The sequence below is a fragment of the Protopterus annectens genome, chromosome 4.part0 (genome assembly GCF_019279795.1).
Source record: "Protopterus annectens isolate FY-2018-M chromosome 4.part0, PAN1.0, whole genome shotgun sequence".
In the NCBI taxonomy this organism is placed as follows: domain Eukaryota; kingdom Metazoa; phylum Chordata; order Ceratodontiformes; family Protopteridae; genus Protopterus; species Protopterus annectens.
The window spans coordinates 836,617,564-836,638,424 of NC_056733.1; positions in this window are offsets into that span (position 1 = coordinate 836,617,564).

A 20,861-nucleotide genomic window follows, 5' to 3' on the forward strand; every position below is an offset into this window, starting at 1 on the left:
CTTCTAGTGATTTATCTGACACCATCCCTTTGGATGTTTCTACCCCAGCACGTGGTGCTGCTAGGCCTCCTGCAGCCATGTCTATCAAGGCCTTTGCCAGGGCCAAGGCAGCCAAAACTGTTAAAACAGTTCCTGCTAAGGCCCCCTCTCACAGACACCCTTCTAGCTCTCAAATGCTTACTCTGGCAAAGGATTTGATTTCCTTAATTAGGGGATCCCAATCACACCCAGACAGGGCCTCTCAGCCTCCAGAAAAGAGACCTAGAACAGAGCCACCCCAGCAGGAAGGCTCTGATGATTCTTCGGAGGACTCAGACACTACAGAACAGCCAGAGGCTCCTTTGTCCACTTATGAAGACTCCGATGTTGATGATTCCATTCCATCTGTCTCTCCACCAGAGGAATTCTCCTGTGGGGAAACCTTGCATGCCATGAGAGAGCAATTCCAATGGCAAGGACAAGATTTCTCAGACTCAAGAAAAAGGCTTAGAACCTTTCTGCACCTACCACAACACAGGCCCTTAGCTATACCTCCAGTTTTGCCTGTTGTGGATGATGCATTTAATGATGTTTGCACTGCACCTGATTCCTTACCCCCAGCCCCTGCCAAACCAGACAGATTTTACAGGGTACCTAACACTTATCACCACCTTTACAAGGCCCCACTTGCAGACCCTGAGACTATTTCCCAGGGGCCTAAGGCAGTAGCCTCTACCTCTACAAAAAACCCTCTCCCTTCTGAAAGGGAAGCCAGGTCATTAGACAGATGGGGCAAAAAAGTTTACACCTCTGCCACTCTCTCAGCTAGAGCTTTAAACTGTCAGTTTCACATGATCCAATACCAAGAGTTTATGCTTGATCAGTTGTCTAAGAAACTTTCCTCTGAAGAATCCTTAGATAAGAAATATGTTTTAGAAATGGTGAATAACATACAGCAGGTTAGTAACCATTCTTTGAAATGTGGCTGTGATGCACTGGAGGCTTCATTTAGATCAGCCATGACTGGCACAGTGATAAGAAGGCATGCATGGTTGAAAGAGCAAGTCCTGCCGGATCATGTAAAAGCAAAGTTGTTAGATGCTCCTATGGATAAGGACAATCTATTTGGTACCTCTGCTCAACAGGTAATGAAGAAAATGGAAGAGAAGGCAAAATCTGTACAAACAGTTAAGGATTTCTTACAGGTTCAGCCCCCTCAGTTTAGCAGAAACTGGCTTGCCAAAAATTGGTCCTTTCCAGACTCCTCAAAGACCCAAAGAGGCAGGTATAGACGCTCTAGAGGCAGAAACCAATCCAGAGGCAGTGCCTACAGAGGACGACAGTGGCAAGGTAATAACCAGAGGCACTGACACAACCACTGCCACTGCAACAGGACAATCACAGTGACTTGGCTCTGACACGCCTACCAGAGAGCAAATAGCAGCACCTTTAGGCGGAAAGCTAGCCTTATTTTCATGAAATTGGCACTATATCACAAAAGACAAGTGGATTTTAAAAACCATAGACCAAGGCTACAGGTTCCACTTCCACACCTTACCAGTAAACAGAGGAATGCCAAACTTACCTCCAGCTCAAAAAGCAGAAGCTCTAAACCAGGTAACTCAGCTAACCAACATGAGAGCTGTGGAGAGAGTACCAGTAAATCAACAGGGCAAAGGATTTTACTCCAGACTCTTTCTAGTCCCAAGAAAAGAAAAGACTTGGAGACCCATTCTCGATCTGTCCGTCTTAAACACATACATCATCGTCCCAAAATTCAAAATGCTGACCTTACAGCAACTTCTTCCCATGCTGGGCAAGGAGTGTTGGCTGGTGACTCTAGATCTCAAGGAGGCATACCTGCACGTCCCCATTCGACCAATTTGCAGAAGATACCTCAGATTCCTTGCAGGATCAGAGCATTATCAATTCTCAGCATTGCCCTTTGGCTTATCTACTGCCCAGAGTATTCACAAAATGCCTGGCATCAGTAATTGCTCATTGCAGGCTACAGGGAATCCAAATCTATCCATACCTGGACGATTGCCTGCTACAAGCAGACGACAAAGACAAGCTGACAACAGATTTACAAAGGGTCATTTACTTGTTACAAGCCCTGGGATACACAGTCAATTTAAAAAAGTCAAGGCTGATCCCATCCCAGACAAGAACATTCTTGGGTGCAGAATTGGATACAGTAAAACAAATGGCATTCCTGACTGCAGAAAAACAAGAGCAACTTCCTCATTACTTCTTGGCATTAACAAAGCAGAACAAACTAACAGCAAGAAAAATACTGCAGGCCTTGGGATTCATGGCATCATGCATAATCCTGATTCCTCATGCCAGACTGCATATGAGAAAGCTACAGTGGTACCTAAAAAACTTATGGTCTCAACACAGACACAGCCTAGAAACCGAAATACCACTAATCCCATGCCTGAAACAAGAATTCCTATGGTGGGCCCAAGCATGCCAGGCAAACCTAGGCTTGCCCTTCCACAAAGGTAAAGCGAACCAGACCATCACAACGGACGCCTCAGACCTAGGTTGGGGGGCACACATGTTGGACAAATGCATACAAGGATTGTGGACTCCAGACCAGCTGCACCTGCACATAAACCAAAAGGAAATGCTGGCAGTACAGCTAGCAATCCAGAAATTCAAGCCTTTCCTCAAAGAAGGCCATTTATTGATAAGGACAGACAACACCACAGTCATGTGGTATATCAACAAGCAAGGGGGCACTCATTCTTACCCCCTATGCAGAATGACTCTGGACCTTTGGAACATGGCTCTGAACTACAGCATCCAGTTACAGGCAACCTTTGTGCCAGGAAAAGAAAATACACTAGCAGATATGTTAAGCAGAACCACCTCGAATGCTCACGAATGGATGCTGCACCCGGACCTCTTCAAGGCCATCACAAGAAAATGGGGAATGCCACAAATAGACCTGTTCGCATCCCCACTCAACCACCAGCTCAGGAAATTCTGCACAAGGACGTGTCACCCTCTTGCATGGAAGGTGGACTCCCTTTCCTTCAGTTGGAAAGGCCTGACAGCTTATGCCTTCCCACCTCTTCCTTTGATGCACAAGGTACTGCTGAAAATCAAAGAGGAACAACCAAGGATAATTCTGATAGCTCCAAATTGGCCAAGACAACACTGGTATCCCTTGCTGAGGAGCATGTTTCAGGGGAGAATGTGGCCAATACCCCTGATGCCCTTGATGTTAACTCAGAACAAATACAACATCCTGCATCCAAACCTAAAAACCTTACAACTGACTGCCTGGAACATCACTTAAGAGCAACTAACCCAGATTTATCCCAAAGGGTTAAAGACATTATACTTGAAGCCCGCAGACCTTCAACAAGAAGGAACTATGCAGGAAAATGGAAAAGGTTAGCCACTTGGAGTGCTGAAAGAGAAAAAGATGTGTCAAACATAGATATTGCTAACATCCTGGAGTACTTGGCAGAGCTTCTACACACAGGTCTGTCCTATTCCTCCATCAAGATACATGCATCAGCTATTTCTGCAGAATACAGCTATGATCCGCCTGTCTACTCACACCCTCTATTCAGGCAATTCCTCAGAGGAATCAAGAATGTAAAACCTCCTAGGAAACCACCACTGCCAGCATGGGACTTAAATTTTGTACTAGAAAAATTGACACTCCCACCATTTGAACCAGCAGGAACAGCGGATCTTCAACACCTATCATGGAAAACTGCTTTCCTTCTGGCAATTACTTCAGCAAGAAGGGTTTCAGAACTCCAGGCCTTAATGGCAGTACAACCCTTCCTGATCTTCCATCAAGATAGAGTCTCCATGAGAACTAATCCTACATGTATGCCAAAGGTGGTATCCAGAGTGTCCTTAAACCAGGCAATCCACCTACCTACCTACCTTCTTTCCCAACCCACAGAACAGGGGGGAAAGGCTACTGCATACTTTGGATGTACATAGACAGTTACGCTACTACCTGGACAGAACCAAAGGAAACAGAAAGACTGACCAGCTGTTAGTGGCCTATGCACCAGGAAGGGAAGGAAAAGCAATTTCCAAACAAACAATCTCCAAATGGATAGGAAATTGCATAAGATTCTGTTACTCCTACCATGGAAAACCAATGCCACAGAACATAAGACCTCATTCAACAAGAGCTACAGCCACTACCACAGCGTTCTTACGAGGAGTGGCAACCAAGGACATTATTGAGGCGGCTACTTGGACCTCCGTGCATACATTTGCCAAGCATTACAATTTACCTCTATATTCCAGATCCCGAGCAGGGTTTGCCACTGCTGTACTGCAAGGGATCCTAACTACACCATAATTTTTTTCTTTTTCTTCCTCCACCCCTAGTTTAGCTATGGTATTCTACCCATTTGTTATGACTGCAGATGCATCCATGAAGGACATAGTACAGTTTTGTACCTACCATAAATGTAGATGTCCGAACTGGATAGCATCTGCAGTCAGGATTACCCACCCTCCTTCCCCTCTGTGGTACTCCTAGGGTATTTACACTCCTAATAGCTAGCTGGGGGGGGAGTCTCTTATGGTGTATTTGTTTGTATATATGTACATACATGCTTATTTTTTGTACATGCCTTCTACCTTGTCTGCATACATTGGCATTTATCCAAATTTTAGCCTTCCAAGAGGGCAACTGGCATCTGGGGCAAGAAACACTGAGGAAAATGGCGTCTGCTGATGCCTTTATACCCGAAGACCAGCAGAGATGACGTCGGGTGAAGTGCGACATCAGCGAGCGGACCCAGACTTTGGAATCCGGCCGACCGAAGGGCTGCCTGACGACAGGACAACCCATTTGTTATGACTGCAGATGCTATCCAGTTCGGACATCTACATTTATGGTAGGTACAAAACTGTACTTTCTCTCTCTTCTAGGTAGCAGGACTATCCAACCTGTCCCAGCAGAAGAATGGGGACAAGGTTTACTTTTCCTGGTACCCAGAAAAGACCACTCCTGGCATCCTATCCTGGACCTGTCTATCCTAAACACCTTTTTGGTAATCCCAAAATTCACAATGCTAACTCTTCATCAGCTGCTTCCCATGTTAGGCAAAGCAGCCTGGTTGGCAACATTGGACTTAAAGGAAGCCTGCGTGCACATCCCAATAAGGGAATCTTGCAGAAAATACCTACGCTTCAGAGCAGGCTGCATGCAAATCAGTTCTCTGCACTGCCCTTTGGTTTATCTACTGCGCCCAGGGTATTCACAAAGTGCCTAGCTCCAGTCATTGCATTCTGCAGGCAAAGAAATATTCATATATATACCCATACCTGGACGATTGTCTAATTCAGACAGAAAGCAAGGACACTATTAAATCATCTGGCATTTGTAAAGAAACTGCTAACCTCACTGGGGTAAACCATAAACGAAAAGAAATCTCACCTAGTACCCTGCCAACAAATTGTATTCCTGGGCGCAAGCTTGAATACAACTTCCCAGATGGCCTACCTCATGCCAGAGAAACAAATTTATTTGACAGCCTACTTCAGACTACTGGCCACAAAGACCCAGCTATCTGCAAGGAAAATACTGCAAGCCATGGCCTCTTGCATCTTACTAATTCCATATGCAAGACTGCATATGAGGGAACTACAATGGTATCTAAAAAGCCTATGGTGTCAACATTCTCAGGACCTGGAATCAATAATTCCTGTCATTCCTTGTATAAAGACATAGTTTCTTTGGTGGGCAGAGGCCTGCTACCACAACAAGGGACTACTATTCACTCTACCCCCTGCTGCCCAAACCCTAACAGACGCATCAGACTATGCATGGGGAGCTCATTTGGCAGAGCAATGCATTCAGGGCAAATGGAACCCGAGTCAAATGCACTTGCATATCAATCAAAAAGAAATGTTAGCTGTAGAGAATTCTCTGACAGCCTTCAAGGACCACATTCTTCCAGGACAATTATTGGTAAAGACAGACAATACCACTGTTATGTGGTACATAAACAAGCAGGGGGAACCCTGCTTAAGTAGCTATGAATGACTGCATTTGCTTACTGCATATTAGTTGGAACAGCACATTTTGCCATAAGAACAGAGCATTAGTAAGCTATTTCTTTAAATGGCCAGTTCATTGATTGCTTAATTGTTTAATTAATTACTTAAATACAAACAATGAAGTGGATGTTTGACTATATATAAGCTAACAGTTTTAACATTGATGTCATGGTCTGAAGAAGCGTATTTTTAAATACGCGAAAGCGCTTACCGTTTGTTTATTAAAGTCTACTTTTATTTTATTTTCGTGGTGAGTCCGAAGTTTTGTTTTGTTTTACATTTAATATTTTATATTTTACTGAGGACTCTTCAGCTGGCGTTGGTCTTTTTTCTTTGAAATTTGGTTGGTCTGTTTTAGAACATACTGCAGCACACGAGAATGGCAAACTCCAACATTGAATAGGACTGTAATCCGGAACCGAGGAATATTTCTAGTGAAGAACAATGGACTGTCATTACGGGACATTCTTTGAATCATTTATTGGCTCTGGACTTTAATGTGCCTATCTCTGCATCTGTAGCTGAAACTATTGACAACATCGAAGTTTTTAACATGAAGGTAAAACAACTTGAAAATGATTTATTTAAACTCCAACGCCTAATTTGGCAATGCAAGCACATGGAGGCTTGCCTTCATTTTAAGTTAATTCCTAAAGGCATGCGTATATTGTGCATGCCGACTTATGGGGATAGTCATCCTGCCCTGTTAAAAAAGTGGCAGGAGATAAACCTAGAAGCTGGCTATAAATATGTGCAACTTTTGATTGATTACTTCAGCCCTTTGGAGAATCAATTGTTGGCTCAAGTTAATCAACTTAATAAAGAAATCAAAGATAGTTTCCGTTTAGAATTTTGTCAAAAGAGACTTGACTGTATCTATGGACAAGTTAATAACTATGCTTCAAAACTACAATAAACGAAGCACCGGAAATTACAGCGTGATTACAGGGATTTTGCTACCGGTAATGTTTTCGTTTGGCCGAGGAGAACAGACCGTGTTTCACAAGCTGAAAACCCTGTTCGAAATCTGGTGCCTTTTGAACGTACGTTAGTTGCATCGAATTCAATTGGTTCATCATCTTCTGCTCTAGCTGCTGCTCCTATTGGTGATGTCTCGGATGAAGCGTTCACCACACCCCCAGAATTACCGACAGTTTCAGATTCAGCCACGGCTTTTTCTACGCCATTGCCCAACCAGGAGGCAAACCGTAACATGGGGGCAGTGAGAAGCCTGGGAGCTATACGCAAGTCTGTTGTAGCCGACAATTCACATTTTTTACCGCTTCCTATCAGGAAAACTGTTTTTTCACGGGACCGGGCAGACAGTTGGGAAAGGAAAAAACGCAAGTACTCAGGGGAAACAAATGTGCATCAAAGGAGAAGGCAGAGACCTTAGAACCACTCTTCTTTAATTTGTCAAGGTATGTACTTACATCTTACGATATGAGCCTTTTAAATAAAGGGCTTTCCTTTGTCCCCTCACAGGGGAGTGATCTGACAGATTTATTGACTGATATTCGTATGTTTGGGAGGGCCATAGCCCTAAAACTCTACTTTAAAGTCAATACTACTGCAACAGAACACTCTACTCTACCAATGATTTCCCTGTACAAGAAGAAAAGTACTTTTTTTCCACCGATACCAGCGCATATTGACTGCTTCATTAAAACCTGTGAGCATGATTTATATAATTATTTTTATGATGGTAAAAGGAAATGTGCTTATTTCAACATGTCCAATGATGAGAAAAAAATCTCTACATAACTTTATTAATGATCCCTCACTGACGTTGAGACCCGCAGATAAAGGTGGGGGCATGGTATTATTTGACACTGAGCAATACATATCCCTCATGTTTGGCATGTTGAATGACGACTCCACCTATTTAAAGATGGATCATGGAAGGTTGTTGAAAATCATTAATCATATTCATGGCACACTATATGATCTACTCATGTGTCGACAGATTACCAAAGATTTATATGATTTTTTCCATAATGAGTATCCACATACACCTGTTATTAAAGGATTACCGAAGATGCACAAAAATGTTTCCCCCCCTCCACTATGACCCATAGTGTCAGGGGGGAAATGGGCCACTGAAAATATTACCATTTATTTGGAAGATATGTTAAAGCCCATTGCCACTGAAATTCCCAGTATCCTAAAGGATACCCATCAACTTTTAGAATTTCTAGACTCAATGGATACTGAATTAATAAAAGGACAACATTTGTTGGTCACCATGGATGTCCAGAGTCTATTTACTTGTATACCTAATGAAGAGGGCATACAATTAAGGGAATTATTGCAGATATTTCCATCTTTTGATAGAAACAAGGAAATACTTATATGCCAACTACTAGAATTGGTGCTATGCAATAATGTATTTAGTTTCAGGGGGTGCCTGTTCCTACAGGAGTCAGGTGTGGCTATGGGCACCCCCTGTGCTAATACATACGCCAACTTGGTTATGTACCAATGGGAGAGGGAATTTGTTTTCCATCATCAGTGGTTCGATAGGATCCTACTGTACAGGCATTTTGTGGATGATAAGGCAGTAACTTGTAGTTTATTGGCCATTTTGGGTCATTTCCTGTCTTTTCCAGCCCCCTGCTATAAAGCACGCTTTGGCGGGCTTTTCCAGCTATTGAGAACTCAGCACAGCTCCTCGTGGTGTCCAGCAGGGTTCCTGTAGCAGCAGAGACCAGAAAAGACTACCTTTCCAGATTTTAAGTATTTTTCATGGCTTTTTCGACTTTCGACCACTGTTTTTGCTTATTTTATCGAAGTTTGAACTGTTTTTAACTGTTTTTATAAGCTCAAACTGTTTACTGCACTTGCTAGTTTAAGTTTTGCCTAAAAGTTAAACTACAGGCTAATACACTCAAGTTTACTAGCTTTTGATAGCAATTAGTCGAAGTAAGTATTTTTCTTGGCTTTTTTGACCTTTTTCGACTAGCTTTTGATAGCAATTAGTCGAAAAGTATAGCATTTATTGTGTTTTCTGCCTTTCTGTAAAAAAAAAAACTTGAAAAAAACAAAAAAAATATCCTTGATTTTCTTCGTCTCACATTGCTGCAGTCATAACCTGTGGGTAGTCCGCTGTCCTCGATCGGCCCGAATACCAAAGAGCTAGGCTGGCGTCGGTCATTGTCGCTTAGAGCTGACGTCAGTACGTCGTAGAACATAAGCGCAAGACTGACGCCATATCCTCAGTCTTTCTTGCCGCGTGGTCCGAAGCAGAAGCAGCGTTTGCAAGTGCCGTTCGGCGTTCTGAAATCTTCATTTATCGAGTTTCAGACCGAAGACCAAGTTGGGCTAAGTACCCCGTTGGGGAAATCTTTGTCTTTTCTTGCCTCAGTTATCCGGATGTCAGAAAAAGTTAATAATTGCATTTCTTGTGGGAAACAGATACCGCATAAGGATTTTCATTCTTTGTGTATTCCTTGCTTAGGGCCTGAGCACGACGTGGTCGGGTGTCGCTTTTGTGCTAGATTTAACAAGCGCACCATTAAGCGGAGATTAGACTGTGCCAGGCGTGTGTTTGGTAAAAGCTGTAATTATAACATGCCGTCGGATCCTCCGGCGCCGCTACCGCTAAAAAGTAAAGATAAATCTTTGAGGTCTAAACGGATGAGTCGTCCGTTACGGACGCCGGTTCTACTGAGCCTCGGTTGAACCTGTGGATCCCGGGGATTCGCTGAATTCCATGGGGAACCTTTACTTTTACAGGAGTTAACCTCTCAGGAGTTAGGCCCGGCTGAAGGTGCTTCTCAGGTGTCTGTAGTTCCATCTTTACAGAAGGTTATTAGGCCTTCTACTTCAGTGGCTAAAGGCCATGCTAAGGCCAAACCTTGTCATGTTGGCCCTGGTCATAGTTCTAGCTCTCCAGCCCCTGTTCCTAAGAAGCATATGTTAAAAATGGCTGAGGACTTGATTACTTTGATCAGGGGTTCTATGCCCCCCCCAGAGAAGAGGCCTAGGGTGGAGGCAGATTTAGAGGAGATGGATCATTCCTCAGACTACTCTGATTCCTCAGCTGAAGAAATTCAGGAATTCCCTTCTTATTTGGATTCGGATGCAGAGGACTCCTGTCCTTCTGCTTCTCCTCCAGAGGATTTTTCTTTTTCTGAGACTTTGCATTCCATGAGGGAGCATTTCAAGTGGGAAGGTCAGGATTTTTTGGATTCTCGGAAACGGCTCAGGGAATTTTTGTTTCTGCCTCAGCATAGGCTATTCCTCCGGTCTTAGAAGTTGTTCAGGATGTTTTTTCTGAATATTCCCTTAATCCTGATTCTTACCTCCTGCCCCTGTTAAGCCAGATAGATATTATAGAGTTCCTGAAGCACATAAGTATTTGTAGAGCCCTAGAGCTGATCCGGAAACCATTACTCAAGGTCCGAAGGGTATTAGGGCTTCTGTGGCTAAGAATCCAGTTCCTTTGGAAAAAGATTCTAGAGCTTTAGATAGATGGGGGAAAAAAGTGTACACCTCCTCTACGTTAGCTATGAGGGCTTTGAATTGCCAATTTCATATGCTGAAGTATCAGAATTTTTTGTTAGGTCAATTGAAATCTAAGGTAGATGCTTTATCTGAAGGTATAGAGTGTAAGGAGCTCCAGGAGTTGGTTCATGCATCAGATCAAGTGGGCAAGCATTCTTTGCAGTGTGGTTTCGATGCTCTTCAGGCTGCATCCAGGGTGGCTGCTACAGGTTCAGTTATTCGTAGATATGCCTGGCTTAAGGATCAAAATTTGTCAGAGCATGTTAAGGCTCGGATTTTGGATGCTCCTCTTCAATCTGAAGTGCTTTTTGGTCCTTCTGTGGAATCGGTTTTGAAAAAGATGGAAGATCAGGCTAAGTCTATGCAGACGGTCAAAGATTTTCTGCAGGTGCAGCCCCCTAAGTTTAGTAGGAATTGGCCTGCTAGAGGATGGTCTTTTCCTTCTTCGGATAATCAGTCTAAGGGCAGGTCTAGGCGTGGTAGAGGCAGAGCTCACGCTCAGGGTTCCTTCAGACCTAGGACTTGGAGTTCTCCTGCACAGTCTTCTGGTGAGGGCAGGGGTCATCCTTTTAAAAACAGACCCAATGACCTGTATCTTCTGCTGCCAGACCCTTCTCTACTGGCAGCTCCTCTAGGAGGAAAGTTGGGACTTTTCCAACAAAATTGGCATTTGGTCACCAAGGACAAATGGGTGTTGGATATAATAAATCATGGGTACAAGTTTTATTTTCACACTCTTCCTCCTTTCAAAGGCATGCCGGATGTGCCTCCTCAGCAAAGGATGGAGGCTCAGGAGCAAATTTCTTTACTTTTACAGATGGGGGCAATTCAGGCGGTCCCTCTGTCAGAAGTAGGCCTAGGTTTTTATTCCCGTCTATTCTTAGTGCCAAAGAAAGGAAACACTTGGAGGCCAATTCTGGATTTGTCCATCCTCAATACCTACCTAGACATTCCAAAGTTCAAGATGTTAACATTACAACTTCTGCCTCTGCTGGGCAAGGATCACTGGATGGTAACCCTGGATGTCAGAGGCCTATCTTCACATCCCTATCAGGCCCAGCTGCAGGAGATTCCTGAGATTTCGGGCTGGTACTTCTCACTATCAGTTCTCTGCATTGCCCTTTGGTTTATCTACTGCGCCCAGAGTATTCACAAAAGTTCTGGCTCCAGTGATTGCCTTTTTCAGACAGAGAGGAATACAAATTTATCCTTATCTGGATGATTGCCTGATTCTTGCTCAAAACAAAGACAAGTTACTACAACATCTCCAGTATGTAATGGCAGTTTTAAGGTGCCTAGGGTATTCTGTGAACGAAACAAAGTCCAGTCTAGTACCCTCTCAGGACATGTGCTTTCTGGGTGTGAGACTGAATACAGCTTCTCAGATGGCATTTCTGACCCCGGACAAACAAAGAACTCTTCATCTATACTTCCAGCAGTTATCAGTGATGTCCAGGCTGACTGCAAGGACAGTCCTTCAAGCCTTGGGGTTCATGGCATCTTGCATTCTAGTTCTTCCCAATGCCAAACTGCATATGAGGAAGCTACAATGGTATCTCAAAAGTGTGTGAACTCACTGCCACGGTTTGGACACTGTCATTCGGATTATACCTTGCATCCAGAAGGAATTCTTGTGGTGGGCTCAGGAATGTCAACTAAACAAGGGACTCTCTGTGACCCGACCAGAGGCGAGTCAGATCCTAACGACGGATGCCTCGGACTTGGCTTGAGGAGCACACTTCAATGGGAAATGGATACAGGACGTGTGGCCTCCCAAACTACTACATTTGCATATCAACATGAAGGAGATGTTAGCAGTCCAATTTGCTTTGATGGCCTTCAAGGACCTACTTCAGCCGGGACAGGTGTTGATTCAAACAGACAACACAACAGTCATGTGGTACATCAACAAGCAGGGGGGAACCCATTCCTATCCTCTTTGCAGGCAAGCAATGATTTTGTGGGAGACTGCTCTGAGTTTGCAAATCAATCTTCAAGCACGGTTTCTGCCAGGAGCACAGAACTCCCTAGCAGATGTATTGAGCAGACAAATTGTGGATCCCCACAAGTGGAAACTGGATCCTCAGGTTTTCAAACAATTGACTATGGCTTGGGGAACTCCAGACATAGATCTGTTCGCTTCTCCACTGAATTTCAACTACCAAAATTTTGCACAAAGATGTTCCACCCAGATGCTTGGAAAGTGGATGCTCTATCTTTCAGTTGGAACAACCTTCATGTTTATGCTTTTCCTCCTCTGCCTCTTCTTCCCAAGGTACTCTTGAAAGCCAGGCGAGACAGGCCTTGCATGATTCTAATAGCACCAGATTGGCCACGTCAGCATTGGTATCCTCTGCTGAGGAGTTTAATCCAGGAGCCTCCTTGGCTTCTGCCACAGGTTCCTCATTTGTTATCCCAGTCAAACAATCATTTTCTCAATGTTCGGGTGCAGTCCCTGCATCTGACAGCCTGGCGTATTCTGTGATGGAGCCGGTGGGGTCTCAGCTTTCTCAACAGGTTTTAGATGTCATTTTGGAAGCCAGGCAGCCTAGTACTAGAAAAGTTTATGCTGATAAATGGAAGAGATTTTTTCTTTGGAGCACAGCAAAGGGTTTTGATGTTTCACTGCCTAATTTGAGTTTTGCACTACAGTATCTTACTGAATTACTGGACAAGGGTTTGTCATTCTCTTCTGTGAAGGTTCATGCTGCAGCCATTTCTGCTCACTATGAGTGTGACCCTCCTTTATTTTCTCATCCTTTGTTCAAACAATTTCTTAGAGGGGCAAAGAATATAAGACCTCCACGTAGAGCTCCTACTCCTTCCTGGGATCTCAATTTTGTTTTGGAGAAACTTACTTTACCTCCTTTTGAACCTGCAGCTACGTCTGAATTGAAGTTTTTGTCTTGGAAGACTGCTTTTTTGTTGGCCATTACTTCTGCTAGGAGGGTATCTGAATTGCAGGCCCTCATGGCAGTTGAACCCTTTCTGATATTTCATAAGGATAGAGTTTCTTTGTGAACCAACCCTACTTTTATGCCTAAAGTGATTTCTAATGTGGCCTTGAACCAGTCTATTCATTTGCCTACTTTTTATGCTGATCCCCAAAATAAGGGGGAAAAACTCTTGCATTCTTTGGATATCCACAGGCAGTTACGTTACTATTTGAGCAGAACTAAGGAGTTCAGACAGACTCAACAGTTATTTGTTTCTTTTGCTTTGAGTTCACAAGGGAAAGCTGTTTCGAAGCAGACTATTTCAAAGTGGATTGGTCAATGTATTGGCTTTTGTTATTCTCATCATGGGAAGAATGTTCCTGCTGGGATCAGACCTCATTCTAGTAGGGCTACTGACACATCTACTGCTTTTTGAGGGTGTAGCTACTAAGGATATTTTGGAGGCAGCTACTTGGAGTTCAGTACACACTTTTACTAAGCATTACCATCTCCCTCTGTATTCCAAGTCCAGGGCTGGGTTTGCCACTGCAGTTTTACAGGGCATGTTAGCAGCTCCTAATGCTATTTAGTTTGCCAGCCTCCCTTTTCCTTTGCTTTGGGATTCTACCCACAGGTTATGACTGCAGCAATGTGAGACGAAGAACATAGTACAGTTTTGTACCTACCATAAATGTAGATGTTCGAGGATCTACATTGCTGCAGTCCAATTTTCCCTCCCTCCTTCCCCTCTATAGTTGGTGGTGGCTGTGTTTTTTACTTTAGGATTGTCTTTATTTCTACACTGGTAGTTGTTGGACGTGTACTTTTTTGGCTCTGGCCTTCTTTCATTCGTAGGCCTTCTGACATCTGGGGCAAGAAAGACTGAGGATATGGCGTCGGTCTTGCGCTTATGTACTACGACGTACTGACATCAGCTCTAAGCGACAATGACCGACGCCAGCCTAGCTCTTTGGTATTCGGGCCAATCGAGGACAGTGGACTACCCACAGGTTATGACTGCAGCAATGTAGATCCTCGAACATCTACATTTATGGTAGGTACAAAACTGTACTTTTTCCATATTTTCCTAGCTAGTGTTCCAGAGACCAGATTTTGCTGATCCCTGGGCTTTGTCTTGGTTCCTGTGTTTCTCCATTTTCCTTGTTTGGTCAGGGGGAAGTTTCTTTACTCGCCAGTGAGAGTGGGGAGTACTGAGCTGCCTGTTTGTCCTCAGAGGAGTGGTTTAAGGCAGTAACTTGTAGTTTATTGGCCATTTTCGGTCATTTCCTGTCTTTTCCAGCCCCCTGCTATAAAGCACGCTTTAGCGGAGTTGCCACAAGAGCACAGGAGCAGCGGTTAATCAAGGTTAAACTATGGCTACCTAAAGTCCACTCTTCAAATTTTCCCTTAGAACATCTCTTCCTAAGCTGTACTGATAATCTAACTACCCTATTCTATACCTATAAAGTCTTGATCTACTTGATTCATAAGTGACTATTCTCTATCCGGATAGCCTAGCACTTGCACCCAAAGTACTCTTTACTCTGATATAGCACTTTTTATTATACATAGCACCCTACCAGCCAAATACCCCTTTTTCAATCATCCACACCCCTTGAACTCTTCTCAAACCCATCTACACAAAGTTCTTAACTTTTCCTTCTAGCATGTCGCGGGGTCAGTTGCTAGTGTCATCTCCTGCTCAGCTGATGAATCTGGGAATATTAAGGCAATGTTACAATTGCCTCATGTACACAGACATCCCTCTCCTCCCACAAAACACAAACACATGCGAGAGATGCAAATATATAGCCAAACTGGAAGCTGAGCTCTCTCATCATAGGACTGGCAAGACCAGACAGGAGGAGAAGGTAACCACACACACCACAAACCCAGTCTCACATAGCACTAGCACAACCTCATATCACACACACAAACACATAAAACATACTGGAGGCTCTGACCAAAAATCTACCAAAACAGCAGAGGCCACCAAAGCAGACACCCAAACAACTACCACCACAGACCAAGACACATGCAACACATAGACCACAAAGTCAGTGTGCCAAACAGTCACAGCCCTTAAGGCCAAACACAATGCCAGATACTCTTGTCATAGGTGACTCCATAGTCAGACACACTGACGTCCCACTCACCAGATTGAGCAAGGAGAAGGTCACAGTAAGCTGCCTGTCGGGCGCTAGAATCCGCCACATAATGCAAGCACTCAGGTCACTCGACAGCAAGTACAAGTATGACTGAGTCATTGTCCATGCTGGTGTGAACGACCTGAGATGCACCTCCCTGGACTACATGAAAAGGGACATAGAGGAGCTCTCTGATTATGTAGCCCAGGCAGGTATGACCCTGACCTTGAGCAGTATCCTACCTTCACCAAGAATGATGCCACAGTACAGAGAAAAGATGATCAGCTTTAATAATTGGCTTAATCACTGGTGTCATTCAAAGGGATCAATGTCTGTCTGCCTGGGATGACATGCTGGACAAGCCACGTTGCTTCGCAAGGGACGGCTTGCACCCATCTCCCCTGGGGCTCTTGCCACCCCCATAGTGCCTTTTTTAGGCCAGGCTCAAATTCTAAACCTACCACCCTAGAACAAAACAAAGGAAAAAAACTAAGGGTAATGCTGCTCAATGCCAGAAGTCTCAACCTCAAGATGCACGCACTCGAAGCCCTTCTCAGTATGGAGAACATCGATGTCTGTGCTGTGACTGAAACCTGGTTCAAAGCTCCTGAGAGCACCCCGGCACTATCAGGTTTTACCTCATATCATGCGTTCCGGCCACAAAATCCGGACAACACCAAGAAAGGAGGGGTGTCCATATTCATCAAAGATACCCTCACCTCCAGGTTGGTGGCAACGCACGATGCATTGGAGACCATCCAGGTGCAATTAACCATAGGCAAGACTGCTCTACAATTTGTAGCATGTTACAGGCCACCCTCTCAAACTCGGGATCCTCACACAGCATTCCTGAAAACTCTGGAGGGGATAAATGTAACCCCAAACACCATCATACTAGGTGATTTCAACTATCCAAACATAGACTGGGATCACTACTCAAGCCCCAACACTCTAGCCCAAAGGTTCCTAGAGTTCATAAACTCTAATGCCATGGAACAACTAGTCACCATGCCCACAAGAGGTGAAAACATACTGGATCTCATCATCACAAACATGGGGTCACAATGTTCAACACCGGAGGTATACCCTTCATTGGTGAGATCAGATCATAAACTAATCTCACTGGAAGTCCACATCCTTCCCCACCCCAGATAAAAGACCACAGTGAAGAACTTCTAAAGCCGACTTCACACTTTTTAGGACTGGTGTGGTCTCTTTCAAGGCCCCTGAGCCAGCGGAAACCATCACTAAAGCCGCTGAATCACTTACAAATGCCTTCTACCAGCACCTCCAGGACTGCATGGATCAGGCAATCCCAAACAAAACAAAGACTCTTTGTACCAAAGGCAGGCGTCCAGTCTGGTGGACCCCAGCCATAAACAAGCTCTACAACAAAGGAGAAAGCTACTACAAGATAGAGCAAAATCCTCAAAAGGGAAGACACCCTTGATCATCGTAAGTAAAAAACTAAGATCTCTCATAAAATCCTCCAAAGCAAATTTTGAAAGAAAAATTGCCACAGACTCAAAAGGCAACCACAAGGCCTTTTTAGCTATGTTAGAAACCTGGGAGGAAACTCCCAGATATGTTCAGAACTGGTTCAAAATAATGTAAAGATCACTGAACCTACAGACATTGCCAACATACTGGCTGACAGGTTCAGTGCAAATTTCTCCCCAAAAGGAGAAATATCTATACCAGCGGATTGTATCCTCCCAAACATCTCAAATGCTCAAGTAAGAACAGCTCTCTCCAAGGCGAAAAACACAGCATCCATGGGACCAGATGGTGTCCCCGGTTGTGTGCTCCACGAGCTCATTGAGGAATTAAACCCACAGTTAGGGCAGCTGCTTAATCTTAGCCTCACCTCAGGATCGTGCCCAGCAGATGGCGTCTGGCTACTGTGGTCCCATTACACAAAGGCGGTGCCTCCACCGACCCTGGAAACTACCGTCCAATCAGCTTGACAAGCCTGGTCTGCAAAGCTATGGAGAGGATCATTATGGAACTCATAAATAAAGACATAGGGGACCTGCAGACATTGGATCAAACCCAATTTGGCTTTGTCAAGGGCAGATCATGCCTTTTAAACTTGGTTGACTTTTGAAACAGTCACCAAGGCCATTGATGAGGGCAAGGCAGTCCACACAGCCTACCTTGTCCTGGCAAAGGCCTTCGACATGATACCCCACTCAGGCATCATAGAAAAACTCACCAGTTTAAATGTAAACCCATACGTCACAAGATGGGTTGCAAACTGGCTAAGTGACAGAACCCACAGGGTTAGAGTTGCTGGCGCCATGTCAGATTCCAAGCCTGTCACAAGCGGTGTCCCACAGGGCTCAGTCCTGGGTCCACTCTTGTTCGGCATCTACTTTTCGGAAGTACAGGCAAGCACAGGAGGATTATGGCTGACAAAGTTTGCAGATGACTGCAAACTGGGCGCCATATTTGAAAACACATCAGACACAGATATCCTTCAGAAGGGTCTCATAGAAACGGATAACTGGTGCCAAAGCCATGGCCTAAAGTTAAACGCTAAAAAATGCATAGTCATACCCTTTGGGAAAAACAAGGTGTTACCCCTAGCTACCATATAGGTGGCAATCCACTAAGCACAGAAGAGGTTATCAGGGATCTGGGAACCCAGGTTGATAGTAACCTCTCATTTGACACCCACGTTGCCAAAGTTGTTAGGAAGACCTTCTACATTGCCCACCTGATCATGAAGGGTTTCACATCTAGGTCAAGGGAGGTCATCATTCCCCTGTACTCATCACTCATCAGACCGATGATTGAGTACAACACCCCATTTGGAATGTATCTGACCCGACACCTACAGCAATTGGAAAGGCCCCAAAAGTTCCTCACCAAAAGGATAAAGGGTCTCAAAAATATGTCCTATGCTGCCCAACTGAAGGAGCTCCAGCTCTACTCAGTCGCTTACCGCCTGCTCAGAGGTGATCTGTGCCTGACATACAAGGCCATGTCCAACCCGGAATTAATGAACATGCTTCAAATCAAAAAATCTAAATCCATCAGATCCACAAGAGCACGAGACTTAAACCTTGACACAGTCATAAATAGGACGTGCTGGAGGGACAGATTCATCACCCAGAGACTCCCTATGCTGTGGAACAAAATCCCGGTACATGTGAGGCAGAGCACCTCGCTGGCTTTGTTCAAGAGAAATCTTGACCAATGGATGGGAGATCGCAGGTATACCCCAGGGATTACATCAGTGTCACTGCTTGACAGAGGCACAGCAAAATAATGGGCATAATATCCTTCAATAGAAAGGGGTGGCGTAAGCCACAAAAACACTGGGCTAGGCTTATAAATGCCCTAGGGCAGATAGCCTAGTATAAACCTATGAACCTATGATATTCTAGTAGTTTGGGATGGAACCCCAGAGGAATTTAATCTCTTCAAGGAATATCTTGAGTCAACAACTGATTTTTTAAGATTCACCGTAGAGACATCTTATGACTTGGTGAATTTCTTAGATGTTACTTTAGACATTAGAGGGGGCAGATTGATCCCCAAACTACATAGAAAGGCATGCTGGAAAAATACTATCTTGCGGTTCGACAGCATGCATCCACGCCATATTTTCAGTGGTATAGTTGAGTCAGTTTTATAGAATTCTGAAACTATGTAAAGACAAAATTGATCTGACCCTAGAAGCTGACAAAATGGAAAAGATCTTCATTGAAATGGGTTATGATAAAAATTTAATACAACACACTAGAGCGCAGGTTCTGGGAGACATTTTTCCACCAAATAGGGAAGCAAGGTGTGAGCCCCATGTTGGTACTTGTACTCAAAAGTATTTTAAGGAAACAACAGAAAGGTTACATTTTTTAACTACATATACCAATGACTTCTTTTATATAAGAAACATCATTATTAACAACTGGAAAATTTTGACCACAGATGCACAGACCTTACAGCTTATAGGTGGAAGTCCATTGTTCACATATAGAAATAATAGAAGTCTAAAAAGACTTCTATGTGATAGATCAAATGTTGAGCAAGTAGCAAGTCTAACACGGAATATAAGATATGGCACCTACCCCTGTAATCACTGTAGCTATTGTAAATATATCTCCAAGGAACAGACGTTCACACATCTTATGGTTAGCCTCTCTTTTGTACCTAGATTTGAGGCTACCTGTGAAACGTTGGGTTTGATATACTTAGCAACATGTAAATCCTGCTCTGTTTTCTATATAGGCCTCACTAAGAGAAAATTAAAGAATAGAATTTACAACCATCAATATGACATCAAAAATAAAAATGAACTGAATGCATTGGCAAGACATGTCATGCTCCATCCTGACCATTCCTTTGTATTCAGGGAGTTACAGGTTGTAGAACAGAGCAAGAGAGGTGGAGATTATATGAGCCTTCTAGAATTAAAAGAATTGCACTGGATTTTTAAACTAAGGGGACATTACCCCCCAGGTTTGAATTTGTATGTTTCCCTGAGGTCATACCTCGCTTCACGTAGATAATGTTCAATTCAGGTATAACTAAATGGAGTTTAGCTTTTATATATTCTTATACTCTTCTATACACTATTTTTATATATATTATTTTCTATACATCTATGAAAGCAAGGTTTTATTAGCTTTGACTAGGCTATAAATGTATATACTAAAATGTCCACCTATATACAGTTTAACGTGTCTATATAGGTTGTAAGCTATTTACATAAACACTGTCATGAACTTGAGTTGAATTACCACAGCTATTTTCTGACAGAATATATTATTTGAGCTTATTATAATGTTTGATACATGTACTGTATTTGTCTGCCTATTGTATAGTTGAGCTGACCTAGCATCATCCAGTATATTTATTTATATATAAATATTCTTTATATACATTTTAGCATTAATTATGAATTAGGTATTATGTTATATATATATTTGTATTTATATTTTATATTTTTTAAATATGAATATATTTAGGTTATATATATATTTGTTCATCTAAACGTTAAATAGATTTTTAGCATGTTGTATGGATTTAAAGGTTTTTAAGTAGCTATGAATGACTGCATTTGCTTACTGCATATTAGTTGGAACAGCACATCTTGCCATAAGAACAGAGCATTAGTAAGCTATTTCTTTAAATGGCCAATTCATTGATTGCTTAATTGTTTAATTAATTACTTAAATACAAACAATGAAGTGGATGTTTGACTATATATAAGCACACAGTTTTAACATTG